Source organism: Nothoprocta perdicaria, unplaced genomic scaffold (genome assembly GCF_003342845.1).
Source record: "Nothoprocta perdicaria isolate Ctin4 unplaced genomic scaffold, notPer1 scaffold_367, whole genome shotgun sequence".
NCBI lineage: Eukaryota > Metazoa > Chordata > Aves > Tinamiformes > Tinamidae > Nothoprocta > Nothoprocta perdicaria.
This window is the reverse complement of record NW_020455607.1, coordinates 166,768-184,354: the sequence shown is the minus strand read 5'-3', so window position 1 is coordinate 184,354 and position 17,587 is coordinate 166,768. Positions and strand designations below refer to the sequence as shown.

Sequence of the window (17,587 nt, the reverse complement as noted above, 5' to 3'; positions counted from 1 at the left end):
CACTATATCCCTGGCCCAAACTATCAGCTGCAATTATGGGAACATCAGAAATCCTGCAAACATTTATACAATAATTCAATTTTCATATGCAATACCTCAATTACACCCTACACATGCATCCCCCCTCCCTAAGCAGACCTACTCTCCACATTCCTTTCACCTTCTTATCTCCCTAATAGGGTGTCTAAAGAGAAAACAATTAACTTGCAGGTTTAATCACCTCACCTTTTCTTGCAAAAATGCCTACCCTGCATCTAATTTAAAGATTATCTTTTGCTTTGGGGACCTTAGCTGCTACTTTATCAATTTTTTAACTAGGAAATGCTGACATTTTATGGCTTCATTTTAAATCAGGTGCATGAATGCACAGYCATGCTTTTTGTCTTCTCAGTTACAGACACTGAAACCAGCCRGCTTTCCAGGTTGTCCTATTGCACCACTTCCAACTTTTCCATAAAATCAAGTTCATTTCTGCTTTACAATCAGAGCGGGCAAACGGATTTTTTCAGAGGAAACGCATCATTGGAGCCAGTTTTGTTTGCGGGGATGTCATGTTATTTATGAGGTGTCTACCAGGCATCCTGCTCTACACAAGGCAGGGTGTAAGCAGAAACTGTCCCAGGAAGCCTCCAGTCTAAGACTGAGACTCAGCAGGGTAGCTAAGCCTATGTTTACATCCCACGAGTGATAATCTGCTCTCACGTTTTGCTACATCAAGGCCTGGGTAGACCAGAGAGTCATCAGAAACACGACAAACGGCAGGAATTACCAGCACACTAATGAAGTGTTAAATATCATATTTAATGCAAAATGCCATCTGAAATGCACAACTGGCTCATGCTGTGGCACCCTCAGCGTTCACCAGAAGAGCCATGCACCCACCTTCAAATAAATAATGATTAATTTAATGGAAGTCTTTCTGAAAAAAAACACACAATTAAGGATGTATCTAAAGAACAAACATTTCTTTGATGCAAAATACGTAAAAACACTTTCCTGGAAGGATTCCTACCTGCAACAACTTTAACTAATTAACCTTCCCAACCTTTGGTGCCTCCTCAGTTCTGCAGGGGAGCACCTTGGCTGCCTTACATGCTCCTCTAGCAACACCTTGATTTCCTTTTATCCAGAGYCACAAGCAGGTTCAGAGCTCCTCCYTGGAGCTTATGGGAAGCATCATCCAAGCAACAAGGCAACCAACCACCCTTCTGAAGGACCAGAACCCAACTGCCCTTGGTCTACAGTGTGAAGATGAACACTGCAGCAAGCAATCTCTCCAAAGCCCTCTTCACAGGCCCTCTTCCTCCCTGCACAGAGGAACCACCGTTCTTCCTGGCACCCTGCTGGTGCCGAGTACCCATCGCATCCTGATTTCCAATTAGTCCATGGCTGGACTCTGCACCAGGGGAAAGCCATCACTCACATRAATAAGCGTTCAAGGGAATACCCTATTTAAATACTTCTGGCTTTGCTCATTGCCTTTAAATGTTGAGTTTCAGCCCATCCCAATTCGCACTACGCTGCTTCTGCACCCCTCTAGCAATGCAGACTACCTAAAAGCAGCAGCACAACCTTGGGTCCATGGCACATCCTGCTCATTTGGCCTCAGTTGCCTCCCAAGCTTGGCCCAACCCTTTGCCAAGGTGGGAAAACAGCACTTGCATCCATGTAAAAGGTGGACATGAGGTGATGGGAATTGTTAACTTCCACCAAATACTGGCCTGGGCACAGCAAGGTACCTGGAGGTTCCTGGAGATACTCACCCAAGARGGTATCTGAACAAACACAAAACGARTGGCAACAGGGTTGCAGATACAAGAGATGAGGATGCTGTGCCACCAAGGAAGCTTACCGTCACYGCTCGAAAATCCAACGCTTGCTTTCTTCTACATCCTCATTATCTTCTGYCCTAGCATTAACTCTACGTTAACGCACTCCAAAGCTGGCACGCAGAGTATGGGRAGGCAACGAATGATAGAGAACACACAAAGCACGGCGCGTCCCTTGGAAGAGGATGCTAGGAAAGGAAACAGGAGCTACTCAGGGCTTTCTAGAGAGCAGGGAACAAGCTCAAGAGCATCAGCTGAGCCACCACACTGCACCTAATCCACACGCCAAAATTCAGCRGACAACACACAAGGGATTTATTTTCCATCGACCAAGATGCCACYGAGTGTCACAGAGGAGAGCTCATTATCCAGCAATGACTAAGAGCTGAGGCAGAGTTTTGAGGTTCTTCTCAAAGTATTGGGCTCTGTTCCCCAAGACGGGCCAACTGACCCAGTACCATCATGGACAAACATCTCCAGGAGATGAGGGATCTCTGAGGCTTTCCACCACGTGCCTCCAGCACCCTTCCTTGTTGCCAGCTAAGGTGAGGGAACACTGGGCTCCTGCTCCATTGAGAAACAGGACRGAGACCAGTTAGGGGCCTGGAATCTCTTTTCAGTTCAAGACACAAAGCTCAAGTCCAGACCCCTAAYCATCTGGATCCAGGGTCTGGATTTGGATCTGACTCTCCAAGTCCTCCAGCAAAGCAGGCAAGGGCACGCTGCAGAAGTCATGGATGCTGCTGCCAATTCATTGCCATTCCCCGTCCCCTGTGGACTCCAACACACATCCCATGCACCAGGAGCCTGTCATCTGCTGCCCTCCACCTACTTTAAATGTACAGAAAATTTTAAAGGCTCCAGAGAAAAGTTGTGAGAATTCTGATTGGAAGTGTGATGATCACGTAGGCAAATCTGGTATCAAAAAACACAGTCCCAAAGATGCTCCATCAGTTGGTCCTGTTCACTTAAATTTGTTTTTTAATTTAAATAAAGCATTTTCATCCTCTGAACTGCAGGGAGTCACAAACTTAAGTCAAGTTTGTGCTAATGCCTGGGATGTTCGTGACATTATCAGGGTAGGTCTGAAGTCACCCAGGGCACGAAGACTTGGCATTCCTGCAGCCACCCTATTCAAGAAAAAACCAATTCAGTGCTTTCAACWGGTAAACCCAAAGGGCAGTGACGAGAAAAAGAAAAACAGGAGTCTGCGTGGACACCTCCATTGCGCCAGGCTTGGGGCAAACTCGAGTCCTGGAAACCTCCAGTCTTTGTACGGCCYGGCCTGGCTGAAGTCACACTGGGGAGGCTCTTCCCCGTCGCAGCCACCTGGCTTTGTCCCGAGCCCTGCTACACAAGCAGGGAACGCTCCTGCTCCCCAGGCCAGCTGTGAACATCTGTGGGAGTCACAGATGCAGCCATAAAAGCACAGCTTGAAGTGGAGACCGGGCGCCAGAGCCGGGCTCGGTGCTCCAGCTGGGAGCCGCAGCCGCCGGGCTCCRTTCCTTGGGACCAGCACCAGCACCACCAGCAGCAGGAGGCTCTCCCAGCCGAGCCAGCTGCTCGCAGGGACACCTCAAAGCCTCTCCCTTGGAACACGCAGCTCCAGCTACTGCTCCCCGGCGTAAGCCCCAAGGCAGGCCTGGCCTCACCCGACGTGGAGATGGGCRTCCCACCACCGCCCTCACCTTCACAAAGCACTGGGGGGCCCAGGCYGTGGTGGGAAGGGGACAGAAAGTCRCCAGTTGCACAGGCAGCCCTGCAAGCGAGYTGGGGTCYGCAGGAAGTCATCTCCTCRCCCTGTAGCAACAGGGAGAACCCASCAGCACCAGMACCTTCTAAACTGCCTTTCCTCCAAAGAAAGAAAATTCCTTAAACAAACAGCAGCAGAGCTCGGTGGGGCAGGGCACAACGGGCACTTCGGGGCTGCCAGGAGAGGGGGAAGGCAGGGGACCTCCAAAGACCCAATAAATTGACGCTGCTCCTTCCGAGGGGGCARGGGAGGCTAGGTGGCGGGTAGCCTCCCTTATTCACTTCCCCCAATTAACATTCCAGCGGCACCGCTCCGCTCTCTAGGAACAATAACTCCTTCCCTGGGGTGGCTGATGCTTCTGGGGCTGTTGGATAGCCCCGGAGCAAGGGGACACGGCCAGGCCTTGATGGGCAACCGGTGTCGTGTTATGGGGACGGCTAAACAAAACAGAGAGTAAAGAGACACATAGCCGCTGTAAAGAGAAGCTGCAAAGTGACCCCCGCTCCCGCGTCCCACACCAAGATTATTTGCTTTTGCTGCTCATCTAAATATTTTCGGCACGGGCCTTGGCAACARGAAAAGAGGCGGCTTGTAGCTGGTTTGTTTACAGAAGGTCTCCTGGTGCAGGGTGGTTGCAGACGTTGAGAGCAGAGCAGGGGCTGCCCCAGCTCTGCAGCCTGACACAGCAGCTCGTCCACAGCAGCTCATCCGCACCAGGCACGTTGTAAAACAAACCAGGTCTCACCCTGGCCACCCGGCCTGGCAGCTACACGTGGCAGCAGAAGCACATCTGGCCACGGGGGGCCCATGGAGAAGCCCCAGAGAAGATCACACAAAACCTAAACCCAACTGCGCTCATGCAACCAGGAGGAAATCACCACTCCCCGGGGGACATCCATGTTAGCACATGCCTATTCCATCACCGAACCATTTCGGAAGATTCCCATCAAGATCTAGCCCAAATGGGCAGGTGTCCGGAGCTCAGCATTCCCACCTACCAAAGACACCTAGAGGCAGCATCCCTGCTCATGTGCATGGCTTGACRGACTCCTCCTTTGAGGAGAGTCAGGCATCTTTGCAGGTTAAGCTCAACTACGCGCACGCCTAAGGGGTACGGCCACGTTATGCTCTGCTCTAGGGCGTCAGCAACTAGAAACAGTTTTGCCCTCTAAGCAGTAAATCGGTTTGAAGAGCCTCAGGAGAACGTGCACAGCCAGTGATACTCTCCCAAACGAAGCGCACCTCTGCCCATCCATCAGTCCAGTGCTCAGCTGCTGTCAGTGCAATCTAGGTGATAGCATTTGAAACAGAAGCTTCTAAGATGATGAGACAGCACGCTGATTTACGAGGCAGCTTGCATCCCAGTCGAACGSGTCTTCGTGCTGGAGAAGGTGATAAAGCTGCCTCTCCGCAAGATGAATGGGGAAAAGATCTGTAGCTACCTGAAAAGGTGCCCCTTTACTGGCTCAATGAAGGAAAAAAATAAAATAAAAGTTAGGAAGTTCATACCAATTAGTATGATCTCAACAGGACACTTGTCAATGGCAAACCAAAACCCAACCTACCCRATGTAAACTTAGAGGTCTCAAAAAGCTTGGGTTTGTCTTAACTCCTGGTAGATGTCTCTGCTGCTCCTCTTGCTTCCTACCTTAAAGTCTTGCAAACCGAGAAAATGGGATTGACAATACCAATGTAATCTGTATTCTCCCAGGAAATTTTCATGGTTTTGTGCATTCCTCTGCAGAAGTCCAAAGGATTTGGGGCTTTATTATCCCAAAGGTCTACAGTTTAAACGAGCTCCCCATCAAAACACAGTGGGCACAAGGACTCAGTTCTCTTTATACACCACCTGAGCAGCCATTGCACAGTCTATTGCTCTTGAGCTGATGTCACAGATGGCCACTGGAGGCAACTTAAATGACCACAAGAAACACTAAGTGATGGTTTGAACAAAAAGCGTGATAGTTGGTTTCACTGGATTTGAACTTGACTTTCACGTTTGAGCAGCAGAAGCCACTCAAAGAGACCAACTATTCAAAATGAAAAACCACTCAAAGATGGGAAGAAGCATGAATGTACAGCAGGTTCAGAGCTCTGTCTCCTCCTGCCCTGGCCCCACGTACCACCGTCCAGGCACGCGTCTCCTCCTCACCTTGCAGTGCAGTAACTGAAAATAGCAGACGAACAAGTGTCTAGGTCCAGCGTGGCCATATCAGAGTCCTAAGTGAAGTCTGATACCTTGTGCCCCTCCAACACTCAGATTCCTTCCTCTCCTGCCCAGGAGACAACCAACCCCTGGTCACCACTGTGAAGACCCCATGAACCCATGGGAGATTCAAGCACTCACAGGCTCATTCCAGAGCAGCAACTTTCATTTCTTTCTTCCTCTTAAGAGTTCAAAAACTTAAAAGAGTTTTGACAGCATTCAAGCAGTACATTGAATGTTGTCATGCTCGTATCACCAGAAAAGCTCTTCATCTTGGAAGACCGTCTCTGGATTAGCCTAAGAAAAAAGAAGAAGAAAAAAAAAAACACCACCACAAACAACAAAACCAAGAAACTGCCTCCTCAAAAGGCAGTCCTCTGTCTTTCGAGTCCCTGCCCCTCAGTCAGCCACAGCTAGGTCCTCATACACAAGTCTTCCAGAACTGCTTGGAGGCTTCAGCCAGGACAGATTCAGAAGACTGGTGACAAGCAGACTCCTTGCCATGGAAGGACGTATCTAGAGCTCCAAGCACAACCAGGTACCACATCAATCCCAACAGCTTCCTTCCCCCACCTCGTCCTCCACGGAGCCAACCCTGCAAGGCTACAGTCCTCACAGTTGGAGACCAGTGTAACATGGTCACCCTGCCACCACAGCTCTGCAGCTGCTCTTAGCCTTCTGCTGAGATTAGACTCTGGCCAGAGACGTCACTAAAGGAGCAAGGAGGAAAAAAGAGATTTCCACAAGCAATAGGTAAAGACATCTAAACAGTCAATGTCAGGTCAGTGTAAGAGAAGATAAATCTGTTCTTTCCAGGAGATTAAGACCTGACTTCACAATTGGGGCAGCCTCCGAGKATGCCTTATTCTCTGTTGAAGCCCGAGCTATTTCTGACTCCGGAAAGACTCCCTTGTAGAGATAGGCTTCTTTCCGAAGCCTTGAAATTAGCCTTTAACAAAATAAAATACAAGGGTGATGAAGTGAGATGAACAAAACGCTAACCCCTCAGTCAAGCTGCCTCCCCTGTCATCAGGGYGCTCCTCCTGCCAACACATTCCTGGCCACTATTGAGGCCCCACCACTTCCTCTTCCCTCCTCAAGTTGCTCCTGGTGATGCAAATCCATCGTCTTTGTTTCTATTCTTGGAGTAAAAACAGAACCAAAGTAAATACCAAAACAGCTCTTAGGTTTCAGGGTCCTTTCTTTTTCCATCCTTCCAAACACCAGCAAGGCTGTTGTTGCCGTCAAAGCTAGGTGACACCCGACCCCAGACTTCAACTCATTCTCGCTCGAAAAGCTCGGCTTCATCTCCAGCCTCTGACATCCCTTTCGAGATTAGAGCCAGCTCTTTCYCCAAACCTCCTTTTCCCCGGGCTCCTTGGGAGGTTTCAGATGTCACCACAGGTCCCTTAGCGAGCAGGAGAGGCTGCCTGGTGCTCCAGTGCCAGCAGAGAGCTCTCCTCTCCCCAGCTCCCTCGCATCAGGCTGGAGATACGTCCCCTCCAGGTTTACTGCCCTCCGCTCTCATCTGAGCACAAGTCTGCACGTGGTAGGAGACACGCATGGTAACACAAACTAGAAACRTCTTCTCCACCACATAAGCCACCAGCAGGTGATGCAAGCGCAGCAGGGCTGTGCCATCCCACCATGCCATACTTGAGCAGGGAAAAAGCCAGGGCTGAAGAACATCTCTGCAGCCACCAAGCTCCCACGGAAGCTGCACGTGCCTAAGGGACCGGTAAGCCAGTCTCCATCAAAAATGCACAGCTCGGATATAATTTCAGGTCTGGAACAACATTCTCCATTGCCACTTGCTTCCTAGTTGAGTTTCGAAAGTGAACAGCCAGCAAACACCAATTTTCTGTGGGCTGGCTGCAGGGGAGGCGGGACTGAGCCCGCGCCAGAGGAGGCGAGGGATGCGCTGGCACATTCCTCACCTTAATTGCCTTGGGAAGAGGAGGACAAGAGAGGGGCCGAGCCTCTGCTCCAGCTGCATCCTCAGGACGAGGGTTTGAAGGCTRGGGAGAATTCAGACCCCTGGAGTGAGGGAAAGGATGGCTAAAACAGAGMGCCCTTGCTCCGTGGATGGGAGGAAGAGGAGCTCCGGCGCATGGAAGCGCAGTCCTGGAGAGACCTCTTGCAGCACAGAGCTGCTACTGCACCGCACTCCCCGGGCCCGCGCCGCCCACCGAGGAGGGCGGCTCTGCAGACCTACCCTGTGCAGCTCCAAGCAGTGGACACTGCAACGGTGGCAACCTCCACGGCAGCCAGAGCGTGGCATCCAGCACACCAAGTGCCACCCACAGAGAGCCGCTAYGGTAACCTGCTCCCAGATCGCCTGCACCTGCTTAACCTGCTCCCAGCTCTGCACCCGAGTCCAGCTGCTGGTTCTTTGGGTCTGTACGAACYCCCAGTGGTGTCATGAAGGGTCCAGCATCACTGTGCATGAATTTACTCGCAGGGAAAGCAGACTAAAGCACTTAAGCCTCCAGTTGTGAAAGTACTTTTCCTGGTAACAAGCACCCATAATTAACAACAGGCGTTTGGGGGGTTGTGTTTGTCCCAGAGCTGCACCAATAACACAGGGCACTTCCCTGCCTCAGGCCAAGATGACCAAAACCTGCAGATCATGAGCTCAGAGCTCCCACAGCAGCAACCAGATGTGCCGACCTACCGAGAACCAACAAGAAAGGGCCGCAAGGGGTGAGGAGGTTGTATGGATTGTGAAGAAAACGCTGCATGGGACATGAAGCTGACAGCCAGGCCAGGATATGAAGATCTAAAAGCCACAGTTGTTCTTGTTGGCTAACCAAGAAATGAGAAGGAAATCAAGATGACGGTAGTACCGAATAGGGCACTTTGAGGCTACCCAGCCAAATTCTGGCAGCTYGGACCACTGTGACTAGAAGTAGAGGCTAGTCCACCAGTGTCACTGTCACACACGGTTTTTTGGAAGACAAGGTGACCGAAACGCAGAGCRGACACCTTCCTGCCCAAAGGGAAATGGTGCCCGCCTCTCCCGGGCCCTGCCAGCACAGCACTCACCCGTGCGGAGGAGCAAGCCAGCCTAAGCACTGCCATCTGCCCACGAGGCTCATTCTTCATCAGGAGAAGCATTTTAAAGTATTTTAAGATAAGGGTTTTCTTGTGCACCAACTTCAAATAGCGCAGAACGTGGTGCACGGTTTTAGAGTCTAGCTCCGAGAACTGGGATAAAATTGGAAGTTGGCAAAGGGTCTCAACACCCTTCCTTCCCTCTCCCAACACTTCAGTCATTTCAGGCTGTGCATTTTGATGCTCCTCTCCCAGGAGCACCATGCTAACAGGCCAGGGGCTGCAAATTAAGCTCTCACCCTCCCCATCATGTACCAGATGTTGCCAGATGTTCCACGCACTACCTTTGAGGTGGCTCCAAGCCTGGCGCGTTTCCCATTGCCAGGTGCCTGCAGGTATTCCCGCTGAATCCAGACGGCTCCTTAGCGAGGCAAAACCAGCAGAGGGAGCAAACACTGCGGGTCTGCAGCAAATTGAGGTGGTTTTTAATTAGGGYGCTTACAGGTTTGAATCTAGAGGCTCTTTCCCAGGAGTGTGCAGACCCCAGTAAGAGCACAAGCAACACACGCCACGCGGGCTCTTGTAAGAGCCTCTCAGAAAAAGGACATGCTGCCTGCAGRCACCCCAATTTACAGAAGAGAAGGATTCAAATCAAAAGCAGAGGAGAGCCCATCCTTCAYAGAATCATAAAATCATAGAATCACAGAATGCTTAATGTTGAAAGAGACCTCAGAGGTCATCTAGTCCAACCCCCTGCTCACGCAGGGTCACCTAGAGCACATGGCACAGGCTGCATCCAAGTGGGTTTTGAAGATCTCCAGAGAAGGAGATTCCACAGCCTCCCTTGGCAGCCTGTGCCAGGGCTCTGGCACCCTCACTGTCAAGAAGTGTTTTCTCAAGTTCCTGTGGAACTTTTGGTGCCTCAGTTTGTGGCCGTTTCCTCTAGTCCTGTCGCTGGYCACCACTGAAAAGAGGCCGCCCCCTCCTCCTCACTGCCTCCCTTGAGGTATTTATACACGCTGATCAGGTCCCCCCTCAGCCTCCTCTTCTCCAGGCTGAACAGGCCCAGCTCCCTCAGCCTTTGCTCACAGGGCAGATGTTCCAGGCCCCTGATCATCCTGGTAGCCCTGCGCTGGACTCTCTCCAGCAGCTCCACATCCCTCCTGTACTGGGGAGCCCAGAACTGGACACAGTCTCCAGATGTGGCCTCACCAGRGCTGTGTAAGGGGGGAGGATCACACTGCTGGAGACACTTAGCAATATTTATTTAGCAATAAACATTTTTGTAAGCAGATTCACTGGGCCTTGTGGATGCTGCTTGCTTCTTTTGAGACTCCTTCAGAGATGACTGAAACGCTGCCTATCTCTGCAAAATCAGAAGATTTTGCACCCTGCAGATGCTTTACAAGTCCAATGCATTTTTTGCCCTGCCTTAGCTATTCAAAAAGTATGGAAGTAATGAATAGGTTTGAGAGACAACTGTCACATTTTCCCTTCCAAAACAATCTCTTTGCTACCTCAGTGTTCACTGCTGTATTAGGTAGGAGGGACTATGTGCTGCCTTGCTGCTTGAGGGATGCTCCTCAAGACCAGAAGAGCATTGCTGGCGAAGGCGGATTCAGGCTATACAGGGGACATCCTGCACGTCCCACTGACCCTGAGGTGCATCGAGCTTAGCAGCTTACGGGGGAGGATTTGCAGAGAGGCATACATGTTCTTCCCCCATSATTTCTCCAACTTAATGCTGGACTCCCAAGCAGGGCCCAGTGAGGGTTTGTATGATTGGTGTTGACCCAGAAGAGTAAGAGCTGAACCAGCAATTAAGTTCTCTCAAAGCTTGGACTAACCTAGGAGACCTAGGAGCTCTGCAAGGCTTCTAAATTCCCTTGCATAGCATGGTTGCTCTCTGCTTTCCTTCCCACAATCTTCCCCATCACTACAAACAGCACCCTTGGAGTTTGCAAAACGCCAACATACCCTTCACGGACACAGGCTCCTTAGACCATCTCCAGCGTGGCCAGGAGCCGGCCAGCTGAGCAGGGCACCGGAGACGTCTCTCCAGCTTCAACACGTGCGAGGCAGCCCAGCCCTTGCCGCCTTTGCACGTATCCTCTGTAATGGAAAGGAAAATTTACGGCGGCGCCAGCATTTGCTGAAAGGGGAAGAGATGCTGCCTGTCACCAGCTCCCGGTTGCTGTGAAATAGCGCAGCGGCTGGAAGCGCTCAACTGACCAGCCCTGCTCTCCCACAGAGCTCCCAGCCAGCCCCGGCACCCAGGATTTATCCCTGCCATCCCGACCTGCACCCACCACGAGGGCTGGTGCCCACGGTTTCAGCTGGAGATGGATGGTATTTCCGAGCCACCTCGGCCGTTTTCTCCTGGCAGTTCTGTCCAGTCTTCTCTCTCGCTTTTCATATCCTCGTTTGCTCCCCATCTCCCTGCCGCTGCATTTCCTTCCAATTCTCCTTCCCAAAATTTCCTTCCCAATCAGCTCAATAGACACCCATGCCCCATATCTGGCTCGGAGCTGGATTTCYGAGAAGGAACAAGGGGAAAATCACYATCCCCCAAACAAGAGATGGCTTCAAGTGCTACATGCAAGAGGCTCCAAGAAAACAAATCTCTAAGAGCTGGAGACCAAACCCCCAGGCCCAGCAGGTTGTTGGCATCTCCAGCATGCTGCCTTTGGGGCTTTTTCCTATTCTCATTGATGAATCACCCATTGTGCAGAAGCCCAAGGAAATATGTGGAAATTAAGCCTAAAGCTCCCCCTGAAGCTGGCTGAGGTATCAGAAGCGCTAGGCTGTAACCACAAACCACACAGAAGTGGTGCCGGTAAAAACACGCRCTCCAGCAACCTGAAATTTGGGCATCGAAAGCAGACAAAAACCAGGGCTTCATCTCTCTCCCCGGAAACCCTCTCCAGCTCCGCGCTAACCAGCACGGCGGGGGGCCTGCCGGATCCCCCCTCCCGCACGTTGGCATCGCGACCGCACGAGCGATAGATCAAACGCGCTTCCCCCCAGCGCGCTGCCTCCGCCGCCCATTGCCATAGCACCCGCAAGCGGATGCAAATGGAAAAATGGAGCAGGGAGTGCGGGGGAAAATGCTTTATATTTTCCCTCTGCTTCGCAGATGCTCGGAGCGCAGCAGGGCACCCTGACGTGCCAGCATCCGTCTTCTCATGCGATAAGGACAGAGGTTCGGGGCAACCCGCAGCTCCTCCACGTTCGTCCATCTCCCCTCTACGGAGCTATGCTGCTGCAAAGCCACGGCAGTGCCTGGAGGCATCGAAGCCTTTCCAGGCTGTGCGTGCAACTGCCCACTCTTACCCACAAAAGCCCTGGGGAGGACGCAGCTGGGTGGAACTGAGCAGAATATGGCTCCTGTTGGGGGAAGCAAGCTAAAATGGGGGGGAAAAAAAAAGTCATTATTTGCCCATCTCACATCCGTCTGTTGCAAGAAAGCTCTTGGAGGCATTTGCAAGCATCAGAGCAGCAAAACTTGAGCTGCCCCCGATTGTCCTCACCTTGCGACACGTCACAGCCGGGCTCTGCAAACCCCCCGAGGCCACGAGTGCAGCCTCAACAACTAACACCACAAACAGCATCCAGCACWAATGAAAACTCAACCTTCAGAGGGAGGCAGGCACTGCAGGGATGGCTCCTATTCAGCAGCCTGACGCTTCGCTTGGATTTCAGCCCAACCTGAGGGGCACTCGCAACCCAAACCAGGACATGGACACAGCACGTGGACACAGGATGAAGACACTTCCATGCAGACCATCTACCTGCTGTCCTCACAGTGCTCATCAATGACCTAAGAGGTTACTTCCATGCAGACCATGTACCTGCTGTCCTCACAGTGCCCATCAATGACCTAAGAGGTTTCAGGACTGATGATTGATCCATGGGAAGAGGAAAAGCTGGACAGACGTCTGTGCAGAAAAGCAAGGAGCTGCTTCCTTTCAGAGCTCAGTCGCTGCTAGCGGCTTCAGTGAGTCCTGGATCCAATCAGGTTTCTCTCACAGGGAGAGCTTCCTTCCTCCCCCAGGTTTTACCATTCTGGTTATCCACGTTCTTCAGCCCCACCAGCTTGAAGGGAAAAATGCCCTGGGGCCCAGGCTAAAAGGCATCAGCTGCTCCTTCTCAGGGAGCAGAGGTATCCGTGCTGTGGACTCCACAGTCTTCCTTACAACCTCAAAAGTCATCAGTTTTGGGCAATGAAAAAACAACTGCCCTCATCACAGACTACTTCAGATCCCAAAGGGAAAAAGGAGGGGCAAGGCAGGGCTTGCTGCTCCCCTACCTGAATGGGATTTTTTTAAATAGTTTTTTTCAACTAATTCATTAATTCTTTCTTAAACCATATCACCCCTAGTAAAGTGGGGGGTCTGAGCAAGTGTGAAAGGCAGCTGTCAAAAGGAATCAAGGGCTCCCTCTCCTTCTCAAAGGCAGAAACTTCACCAACGTCACAAGCCTTACAGGAGTTGAGCAGAAAGGCATATTAGAAAGAAAATTTGTTCTGACACTCACAGACAAAAAAAAAAAAACAGGATTCATTTAAAATTCAAGCTATGCAAATTCACATAATCCGTACCAGCAGATGCGCCGCTTGCTGGCAGCAGGATGGTGCACAGAGGCCACCAGCTACGCAGCTGGGGACAGCTGTCCTCCAGTTGAGCCTTCCCCCAGGGTTCACTCAGACGTGCCTGYGGAAGGCACCTCTACTCACCTGCCATGGGCATGGAGCCTCTTGGACTACTTTCCTCTCCAGGTGAGGAAGAAYTTGACTGGGAGGGTGCCAGAGCCCTGGCACAGGCTGCCCAGGGAGGTTGTGGAGGCTCCTTCTCTGGAGGTCTCCCAAACCCGCCTGGATGCCGCCCTGTGCCCCGTKCTCTGGGTGTCCCTGCTGGAGCAGGGGGGTTGGACTAGATGATCTCTAGAGGTCCCTTCCAACCTCAGCCATTCTGTGTGTGTGATTTCCGATGCACGCTCCATACTGAGGGAGAAGCACATGGCCTCCCCAGGGAGGCAGGGATGCTCAGCCCTCAAGCATTGCCACCTGGACTACAATAAATGGCCATTTTGCATCACGTGGAATAGCTCTGACACCCAAGACGGACACAACGGCTTCATCAAGTGAAGTGGGCTACAACTGCACAGAAATCAGCAGGTATGCAAGGATCCTCTAACACACAAGGCTCTGCAAACAAGCCAAGCCAAATCCTTCGCATGGAAATAGGTGCAGGATGGCTGCGTGGCACAGGAGGTGTTCCTGCAACACCACGGCCCCTCAGGAACCTTGATTTAGGGCCCTCTCCACCGCTCTCGGCAGAGCGGCTGCACCGCGCGGCAAAGGCCTCTCAGACTGTCAGCACGGAACGAGCAAAGCCAGAAATTTAACGCTACGAGATGGCTGAGTGCAAYAGCCCAGAAAAACAAATCAAGCTTTAGATATGGATCTTCCTAAAAGCTCCCAGACGAGCTGCTGCAGAAAAGGCAAATCATCTTCTTTCCTAAGTGCTCTGTGCTCTTCTCTGCCTGGGGAGAACAGCTCTCACCTAGGAGGACTTGCTCCAGCAGCCAAGATTAGAGGGGTAGAGCAGGCACCCCACAACACAGCAGAGCAGAAACACAGGTGAAACCCCAAAACAACCAGCACACAGATGGAGGGTGATCATTGCTCTCAGGAGGGCTCGGAGTGCTCTACTAGCTTGCCTAGTCTCASAGACAGTGCCACAAAGGGCCCTTCCCCAGGCTGGGGGGACCTTTACTCTAGCTGTACGGGCAGCACTGGTCCCACACCAGCCCAAATGCTGCCGCTGGGTCTCCATCAAAGGTCCTTTTCAGGTCAGATGAGGCCACTCACCTCAACAGGTATGAGAGGATCACARTCCCTGGCTAAGCAGTTTCATTCCAGCCTACAGCAATAAAGCTTTTAGCTACTAAAACAAAGCGGAGAGGAAAGAGCAGGAAAAGCAGCCTACAAAAATCTGTTCCTGTTCCTTGATGGACAACAATCATCAGCTCTGCGYGGGGTGTGGTGCTAAAGGTCTGCACCCTGTCTCTGAAACCACTGGCAGATGCTCCAGTGAAGCCAAAGGTCCAAAGCAGTGGAGCCCCAGGCAGCACAAAGGGAGGCAGGGCTGGAGCTGAGCAGGCAGGCCACGAGCTGGCACCACCAGCAACGGGAAGCAAGCCCATATCTGCTCCAGGAGTCCACCTCTCCTTCAGCAGCTGAGCAGGAAGACATTCACCCAAGCAGCTCGTTCTGCACAGGGAAGCAAAGCCATAACCAAGCCGTTCCAGCTGCCCTTGAGAGAGAAGTGAGGACAGTTAAGAGCAAGTTCCAGAAGCTATGATGAGATGGCAGAGCACATCTGACCCAGTGACCTGCATCTTTGCAGCCTTCACACCACTCCCAGCAAGAGAAACGGTCCCAAGCCCAGGTGCCCCTCATGTCTCATCAGTAACAGGTCAGCCAAGCTGATGTGAAGCAATTCAGTGTTTTCCTAGCCAAGAGATCYGTCAGCGCCACCCCCTTGTCCCACCACATGTGTTACCCCAGAAGAGCACTGGACAAGCAGGATCTAGATTCACCTCCAACCTTACAGCCACTAAGAGAACTGGTTTCACGTTCCACCTCTGAGGTTGGGTCAACTGCCTAGTTGGCTGGGCCAACTGCTTCCACGTTTTTTGCTCATATCAACACTGCAAGGATGCTACAGATAACAGATCCCACCAGAGAGGCCTAAAGGCATCCAAGAGGCAATATCCAYCTCTGAACAGTCTCCTTTCCCTCCCACGTTCCTGTGCACACACCATGGGGGAGCGCTACCGATCTAGACCCAAGGGCAGAAAAGCAGGTCTCCATTCCTTACCGCACAGCAGGTCTGCTTCATTTCGAATACATCTGACACCCTTTAGCCCTTCACGAGACACTCCAGCCTGTTTCTGCTCYCCTGCCTCACGACAGCTTCCACCTGCTTCCCGAGTCCACAGCACGTCCCGCACACGTGTTCACGGAGCACAGCTCACAGCGCTGGGATCATAACCAGCTTCCAAGGAAATAGTCACCAGTCATCGGCTATTGCAGTAGGCAAACAAGCACCGACACAAGAGACGCACACGTCCTGATGGGAGAGCACCACTAGCCTCGCTTAGCTGCTCTCCGTGGCTCTCAGCCTTGGGTTGCACAGGCAGACAGCTCCCTTTGTACTGTGTCTTCACCTGTTTCCACCCAGCATTAAGTGCTTTTCAAAGCAGGGACACCTGAGCCTCTCATTACAACCTGCAGCCAGTAATGAGGCAAGTACAATACCATATGAACCACCCATATCAGGTGTCTCTTGGAAAGGAAAAGCCTCAAAGCCCATTAAACTTTGAACAGATCCCTCCTCCTAACCTGCTGCAGAGCCGCCTTGATCCTGCAGCCTTGCTAGCAGATCCACCCCAAAGAGCCAGGAAAGCCCGAGCTGCCTCACTGTGTCCATCCTGGATTGACACAGACCAGCACCTCTCTTGGCTCCTCAACATGTTTCAGATAGACCCTCGAGGCGGCCAAATGGCAAGCRTGGATACGGCAGAGGACAAGCATGTAAAATCATTACTACTGTAGACCTCATTCGTATTTTAAACTGCTGTCTACAGAGCATTTTCTTATATATTTCTTATAAGAAATATAATCGTGCCATATGTTACCTGACCAAGCAAGAGCCACCTCCGAGCCAGCAAAAGCCCTGCAGGAGCATTTTGACCACAGGGAATGGGTCAGAGTTGTAAAGCCTGGCAAACAAGACAAAGAGGCTTTCTGGCCCACCAGGGGCAAACACRAGATGACACAACCACCCGTGTCACCAGGCTAGACACACCTCTTCCCCTCCTTTCTTTTTTTGGTAATGCTTTAAATACCTCCTCAACACGTTAGTGTTTGAGAAGATGCAGGTGTGTTGGAGCTCCGCAGGTGCTGGGTGGCTGGAGGAGCTACAGAGGTGACACCCGGCGGGTACTCACAAACTGCCTCCGGAGCCTGGTTTTGACTCGCTCGGCCTTGGTCTCGGCCGGGTGGAGGGCGCAGCTCAGGGAGCCCAGGTGGTTGTCGACCGACAGGCTCTTGCGCATGTAGAAGGAGTGCGTGCGGAAGGAGCTGAACGGAGCCTCGTCCACCGCCGTGCGGAGCCGCAGCTGCACGCCGGGGTCCCCCGGGGGCTCCAGGTCGTCCTCCAGGCGCCAGGCGTCTCCTGCGAGGGGACAGACAGACAGAGATCGCRGCCATCAGAGCCCAGCACTGGGGTGCTGCTGTCCTGGGCACCGAGAGTCCCAGCTTGGGCCAGCAGAGATGCCCCCGACACAAGAAGCAGCAGGAACAGGTAACTGGAGAACGCACCCATCTCCATCCTGGAGGGGCTGGCGCCTTTTCCAAGGCACCTGGATCTGCAGGAAAATTAAGGATGGGATGGCTGCGAAGTTCATTTGCCGGAAGGGCTTCAGAAGACACATCTCTGCCCCAAAGCCTCCGTGGCAGCATCTGGCCTCCCRTGGCTTTGCACTGCGCGCCGCAACCAGAGCCAGCGCCCCCAGGCTCCACTACCGTACAGTTTCTTATAATAACCAAAAGACCCAAATCCTAATTTCTGCAGCTTGCAAATGATTTAATTCTAATAGGGTTATCCTATCAGAAAGGCCTTAATAAGGAAATGAAGCACCTTTTTTTCCCCACTATCCCACATCCAATAATATGTC

The 17,587-nt window shown here is 52.1% G+C and overlaps 1 protein-coding gene across 1 annotated transcript in view; it reads right to left on the bottom strand.

Moving 5' to 3' along the window:
- The window catches only part of LOC112951726 (ankyrin repeat and fibronectin type-III domain-containing protein 1-like), a 155,425-nt gene extending 138,544 nt beyond the window's left edge, over positions 1-16,881 (bottom strand). Inside the window, exon 1 of the mRNA XM_026044485.1 lies at positions 16,859-16,881. The gene's annotated coding sequence lies outside the window, so the exon portion shown is untranslated. The remainder of the gene's footprint in view (positions 1-16,858) is intronic.
- Between the last annotated feature and the right edge of the window lie 706 nt (positions 16,882-17,587).